The 6,797-nt window shown below is 38.6% G+C and overlaps 2 long non-coding RNA genes across 4 annotated transcripts; both read left to right on the forward strand.

The window, feature by feature from the left end:
- The first annotated feature begins 526 nt into the window (after positions 1–526).
- On the forward strand, positions 527–3,135 carry LOC108955537. 2 transcript variants are annotated; one of them, XR_005549371.1, is made up of 4 exons: positions 527–658; positions 728–2,164; positions 2,492–2,577; positions 2,891–3,135. It is a non-coding gene; the product is annotated as an uncharacterized LOC108955537 (long non-coding RNA). The 2 variants fall into 2 exon arrangements; XR_005549370.1 differs by lacking the exon at positions 527–658 and having other exon boundaries at positions 833–922; positions 1,556–2,164.
- A 13-nt stretch (positions 3,136–3,148) lies between these two features.
- Positions 3,149–5,495, forward strand: LOC104447144. Of its 2 annotated transcripts, XR_005549369.1 has the most exons (5): positions 3,149–3,175; positions 3,471–3,730; positions 4,009–4,061; positions 4,286–5,242; positions 5,340–5,495. It is a non-coding gene; the product is annotated as an uncharacterized LOC104447144 (long non-coding RNA). The 2 variants fall into 2 exon arrangements; XR_005549368.1 differs by having other exon boundaries at positions 4,286–5,495.
- Positions 5,496–6,797: the final 1,302 nt, after the last annotated feature.

The following is a 6,797-nucleotide window of genomic DNA, read 5'->3' on the forward strand; positions in this document are numbered from 1 at the left end:
GAAAAAATTGAAACCCATGAACAGTGAGAATTTTGCCCCTTTGTCTAGGCTTTTGCTTTCTTTTTTCCCCTAATCATCCACCCGAAGGAAGAATCGAAAGCTTGTGAAACTAAAAATGAAAAATGAATTTGAAAATGCAGGGTCCATTGGAGAGAAAAAGAACTCATGACGCCGTCTGGAACATGGAAATTAGTGAAGTAGAAAGCACTTAAAAGAAAGACACAGCATGCACGAGATCATTTAGAATGGGAGAGAGCAAATCTTGGTTTAATGGATTCTAAGCAGAGTTCTTGATCTCTAGTGAGTTACAATTATATACCCGCCTCAGTTCTCTTTAAATGGCACATATTCTTCAGAGACTGAACAAGCTGATAAGCCCTTGGAGCCGTCTCTTCGTTACACTCTTCACAGGTTCCTGCAATCAATCAAATCAACACAACCACTCGTTTGCTTCATAAACCACCATCAAGACATATGCTCAGCCAGAGACAAATCCCAAAAGAACTTATGCATGAAGAATTCAAACCTTGTTGAGTCAGTTTCGTCACGTGCAAAGGTATCATGATGTCCTGGGTCTGAACTGTGTGAGACAATGCCCACTGGAAAGCTCCCTTAGCTTCGATGATCGAATCCTCCACGATCGTAATCCGGTGCCCAGGTTTCTCCCCATTCCCGGGCTTCTCTTCCTCCACACTGCCACCACCCAGATTTTCCGTTTGTGGATCAGGTTTGACGGCATTCGGTTCCAGCTTTGATTGTATGGGAGACAACCGGACTCTTACATAAGGCTTGATGCTGTTGATCCTGGCAATCTTTTGCCTGTCCTCCCCATTTTTCCTCAAGTGCAAATGTTCAGGTGAGACACATATAACAGGAAGATGCTGAAGCTAAATCTGTACAAATGCTGTGCTGATTTCTAGAGGTTGGTCACGGTCAACTTTCACAATCTTGCTCTGCTTTTATTTTCTTCTCCTCCCCCTTTTCTTCTCTGAACTCTTGGGCAATCTAGTCATGTTGGTTGCTTTAAAATTTATCTTCTGTAGGGCCAGGCCCTCTTAGATCAGCAATCCCAGCACAAAATGGCTTTTCTTTTGGAAGCTTATTATAATCTTGGGTGGTCAAGTATATACTTGATTTTCTCTTCGGTCTTTCCATTACTCTGTTCAGAGGACAATACCCTTCTTGCGTTTGCATTGTAAGTTTTTTTTTGGGACAATGGCGGTGCTTGCTGATTTTTCTGTTCCTTCTTATGTTTATTCGTTAGCGAGATGTTGTGCTGTTGGTGGTACTTTAATTGCTTTGTCTCATCGTCAGACTAGAGTATGGGGGCGACGACAGTGCAAATGCATGTTTGTTTGATGTTGATCAAGGTACAGGTCCTCATGGCATTTTGTGGTCATGTAGAATGTGTATTCATTTCAGTGTATTTCAGTAGCTTGAAAAGATGTTAGTCTTAGGACTGCTGAGACTATTTGCTTAGAAATATCTATAACCAAACATTTGCAAATTGAGATAATGGGGTGTTTATGTCTCATGTAGTTCTCTTTGGTTGCAGATTCCTTTACAGCGAATCTTGTTGTGACGGAAGAGGAATCGGTTTATGAATTCTGTTGATAACCATACATGTCTGCTACAGGTTGTCTCGTTAAATTTTCTCTTTTTCCACTTTATCATGGTTATATTTTGAGCTGTAGTTATTTCTCTTAAGATTACTAGCCACAGCTAAAATTGAAAATGGGAGCTTTTCAAATTTCAGACCCGGTTAGCTGTGTATTTGCATCAACTACTTGTGATCATCCAATTCATGTCTGGGATGCTACTACTGGATAGGTCTGAATTGTGAAGTTGAGCTTAGAGGTTTCATGTACTCTAGGGAGACTTTACGGAAGCCATATAATCGTTTAGGGGTACATTGAAGTTGTGGACCCCGAACTTATCACACATCTTAGACATGCTTGGTAGCAACTCTGTTATCTGCAAACCTCTTAGCTTCTCTTTTAAAATCTTCTTCGTGCAAACCCATTTTGAATTGTGTTGAAAAAAATAGGAAATTTTATTGACTCGTCCACTTGACATTACGGCTTCGTTGCACATACAGGGCTTATGACGCTGTGGATGAAATTAGAGCTGCATTTTCAATTGCATTTAATCCTGCGGGGAACAAGTAAATGTTAACATTCAATTTTGAAGACTCTTAAATTCCCTCATGTCAATGGTCCACTCTGATTCCCCTCAAACTTTTCTGCTAGAATCCTTACATTATTTTACCTTCTATTTTTAAAAGAAGTCAGCATTTGGTGATGTCGCTTATGCTCTGCTACCTGAATTTCAGAACGTCAGTGTTTGGTTGCTTAGTGGTTTTTGCAGTTATCATGAATGATTTAGTTTGTTGGAGCTATTCTCTTTACATAGGGTTTATAGCATTTTAAGTCTATTAAAGTTTCAACCTACATCCTCTGCTTATGTTTAGGATATTTGCTTGATATAACAGATCCATAAGAGCGTTTCACGTACATCGCCCTGGTAGGGATTTTGAGAAGCACTCAACCCTTGAAGGAAACAAAGAAGGTCAAATAGGTGCGTTGTTGTGCTTGTCCCGTTTTAGCTATTTCTGGATATTTGTCTATCAACTTAAATAAAAGAGGATTTCAAAAACTAGAATGGAGAAGAATTGAGTATTTCAACTTCAAAGGATTACTTTGGATTGAAAGGCTGTCTTGTTCTATTTATTTTTGCCACGGGGCTGATGTACTATGCATGTAAAGGGAAATAGCAGATCTCCAAAATGCCCTGGATTTCCTTGTTTATTGCATAATGATTCTAGATAATATTTAGATCACAAGATAAGCGGGGAGAATTGAGTATCCCACTCTCTATTGCTTTTGTGCAGGTATCATATCTGCCCTCGCTTTCTCTCCAGCTCATACCAGAATGCTGGCGACTGGTTCCTACAGCCAGACTATTGCAATCTACAAAGATGATAACTTGGAACTCTTACACATCTTATGTGGTCAGCAAGATGGGGTTACCCATAATAAAATTGCAATTCCGGGTGTTATTTTTGAAAGATGGAAACTACTTGTATACTGGAGGAGGAAAGGAAGAATGCTCTAAATCTTCTCTTTTCCTTTTCTTGGCAATTGTGTAATCTCTTTTCCTTTTCTCGGCAATATGTGTAATGACTCTCTACCATTCTCTCTCTCTCTCTCTCTCTCTCTCTCTCTCTCACACACACACACATGCAATGCCATGCGATGTAAACATTTTATCTGGACATTTCCAAGGTTTTTGTTATTAATTAATCAGATAAAAGTTGGAACAATTACCTTGTGATTATGAGTGATTGAATTTGTTGTAGCCTCTAAAATATGCAAATTTGTTCCATCTGCTACTGATAGTGATTATTATGGGAAGATATGCTTTTTTCATATCTTAGACTTACTTTTGAATGTTCTTCGGTTTTTATACAGGGTAGTAGGAGTTCAGGCGTCCTCTTTGGCATATGCAAAGTCTATGAGATTGGATACACCCGAATATAGAGCCAGATATAAAATACAACAAGAAAAGACGAGATACACGTGGAAAGCTTTTCTCTTCGGTGGAAGGGCATGGCTTTGGGTTTAAATTGCGGGCGGCGATTGTGGCAGAAAAGGATGAGAGAGAAAGAAGAGGAGAGAGGGAGAGAGAGCATGATCCAGCCCTCTTCTATGCAGACACTGTGACCTAACAAGTAACAAGGCACTCACTAACATGGGATGTGTGTTAATTGGTGAAGCCGGATAAGATAGGAGAACATATCTAATTGTTATATCCAGTCTCTCTCCAAATAGAATGCTCGAATATTTTCATATCAATTCTGTCTTTATTCTATGATCAAACACAGTCTATGTTCTCAATTTCTGAGTAAACCACTGTGTTTTGGGATGGACTTGGCAAACAGGAATCATGGTGAACGTGCATTATTTTAGGCATGTCTCTGACAATGTGTCTTCTTAAATTTCTATGTAGGACACTTTTATTGTGTGCTGGGATGTTTGCAACGCTGTTGATGTTGTCTACAAGTGAGTAATGTTTTCTAGTGATAGCCAAGCTCCTCTTTCCATCCAACTTAAAAACATATTTTCCTGAATTGATGGGTCATTAGATGAGAAAGTAGAATACTTCCTACTGCGAATATGCCTTTCCTAAGGCGTAGTTTGTTTCTCTCGAGTAGTCGCTTTTGCTATCATTATTTGTTTTTCAAACCATTGAAGTGACTTTTTTTGTTCCTCTATTGTTTGTATAGGTTGTACTGATCATCTGAAGATACCAACCAGCGGATATACTTTGATGTTGAACCTCTAGGTTGACATCTTGGTCCAGGCGGTCAGGTATAAAGCGGGATTTTACATTTATGGTGATCTATTTTGTCAATTGTCCACTCTAACAGTCTTTGCCTTCGGGATGGTCTAGTTCATATATATGATCTTTGCCCACTGGATTTCAGGCTTTCAGGCTGCATCAGGTCTGATACTGTAATTCAAGGGTTTTGTGTTCACTTATGCGTTTTGTGTTTAGTCGTATTAGATTTGCCTGATAATGAACATTTCCTTGTGTTCCATGATGATGCCGATACAGTAAATGGTTTCTCTCTTCACCCGATTTTGCCAGTGGCTGCTTCTCCGTGACACCAAAGATTTGAAGTTCCTGAGGACGATGATGCAGTTTGTCACTTACGGGGTGTCATAGACGTTCCTCTTTTGCTGTTAAAGCTTTACAGCATATTTCACTTTGCCTTGTTGAATGAGTTGGTGCTTGTGCTAATTCAATCGAAATATTGGGCCCTAGGAGATCCTGCATAGGGTTTTTTTCTTGTTCGGTTCTTTTCCAAAGTGCTACTGGAGGGTCTTCTGGGGACCAATCTTTGCAACTTTCATGGCAAAAGGATATCCTTTTTTTTCCCCAAGTTCTTCGGCAAGCTAAGATTAGGCCATCTTGAAGTTTTTGTTGCGAGTTTCAACAGCCAGAGTCTATTCTGCGTTCCTTTGATGATGCACTTGGATCGAATTGTTGCACGTTCGGTTACACAGATTAGAGTAGATATCTCTCGTGAGCCATCTATGCATGCCATTGGTTTACGTTGTATTATCGTCTTTTGCAGGTGATGAGAACTATCTCTCAATCTGGAGCTTCGCTTTTGATTACGCAGCTAACAGTGTGAAAGCTTTCATTATGTAATTGCACAAAGACATAATCGCAGCAAGTAATACGCTCTCTGGCTTAACAGATGTTTCCTTGTGACAACATAACCAATAGAAATGGTCTTTGTTAAGGAATTGTCAACTTGCTCTCTTTGGCAGATAGCCTCTGAACTGCAACACTGGTTTCTTTCTCAGAGCCTTTAGTGGAGAGTAAATGGGATTCGAGAATCAGGAAGAAAGTTTTGCCTCCGTACCACAGAATTTGCATAGCCGAATTGGTCATTTGGTTCCTTTAATGGAGCAATTTTATTGCCACTTTTCAGTTGTCGCAGAGAAAAGGTACTCTATGTAAAGGCGTTTAATGGGCGAGCTAGGAGAGTGGAGAAGTATGAAATTTATCGTTTGCTTTTTCTCCTTTCCTGTCTTTTCTGTTCTTCCTTGTCATATCGAATTTAGTTTGACCTCAATATGAGATGTTTATCTTTAGTGACATATCATTGAAGTCCAAATGCAATGAGTTTATTAGTCGTCTTACACACACAACGGCATGCTTAACAAGTTTAAGATATTAATTCCTTTTACATGCACAAAAATATAACCAAACGTTTTATTTACACGTCTAAAATGTATTTAAGCATGTGATATCCACCAGCATAAATATTAAGTTGTTCAATTAAACCAGTCTACGATTGTGATAAAAGCATTGAAAGGCTCAATCCGTGACCACCTGTGTACTTTGCGCATTTAAACATGTTCCCCTTCCCCTTCATGACACAATATTGATTAAGTTTCAACCAAGCACGCTTACTTTGATGCCAATGTAAATGCATCATGTCAAAAAGTGCCGGCCTCAGTTGGAGTGATGCGACTACAAAGTATGGTCGGAGGTTGAGAGGGCTCCGTGGCAAGTGCGGAGATATGCGTGATAGAGTCAATGGTGGAAAGAGAATTGGGAAGATATGAAATTAGGGATATTTTTATCTTACTATGTTGTTGAACTTGCATCTATATTTTAGTTTGAGAGAAAGAAATGTTGAGTGGGTTACTTATTGCATAGCATAAATTTTGTCAATTACTTAAGTTTAATTTTAATCCTCCCAATTTATTTTAACAATTGGGATCATCTACGCTTAAATGGGTCATAAAACGCTGTTATGATGAATTTTTAAAAAACAAAAGAAAGAAAAAGAAAAAAGATAATAATTTAAAATAGAACTATATAAATAAAAAGGGCCAAGTGACGTTCATTGTTCTTTGCCTTTGTCTTGCTCAGCTCACAAGTCCTCGGCTGATAATAATTTAAAATAAAACTACATAATTTTGTTGAGTATAGACCATATAGGTTGGTCATGGAGCAAAGTTATGACGAAGATTAAAAAGAAAAGAAAAAATATATTATTTTTAAATAAAACGATATAAAGTAAAGGGGCCGCACCGAAGAAGCCCTAGAATTTCAATTTTCATGGCAAAACCCTCCGAGCGCCGGAGGATAGGATTGTCAGGACCGAATCGAAAATAGAACCGAATTGAAAAATTCGATTTTGATTTTCGATTCGATTTTTATAAAAAGTTAATATTTTTTTATTGGTTCGGTTTTTAATAATTAATCGAACCGAA

The sequence above is a fragment of the Eucalyptus grandis genome, chromosome 3, assembly GCF_016545825.1.
Source record: "Eucalyptus grandis isolate ANBG69807.140 chromosome 3, ASM1654582v1, whole genome shotgun sequence".
Lineage (NCBI taxonomy): Eukaryota > Viridiplantae > Streptophyta > Magnoliopsida > Myrtales > Myrtaceae > Eucalyptus > Eucalyptus grandis.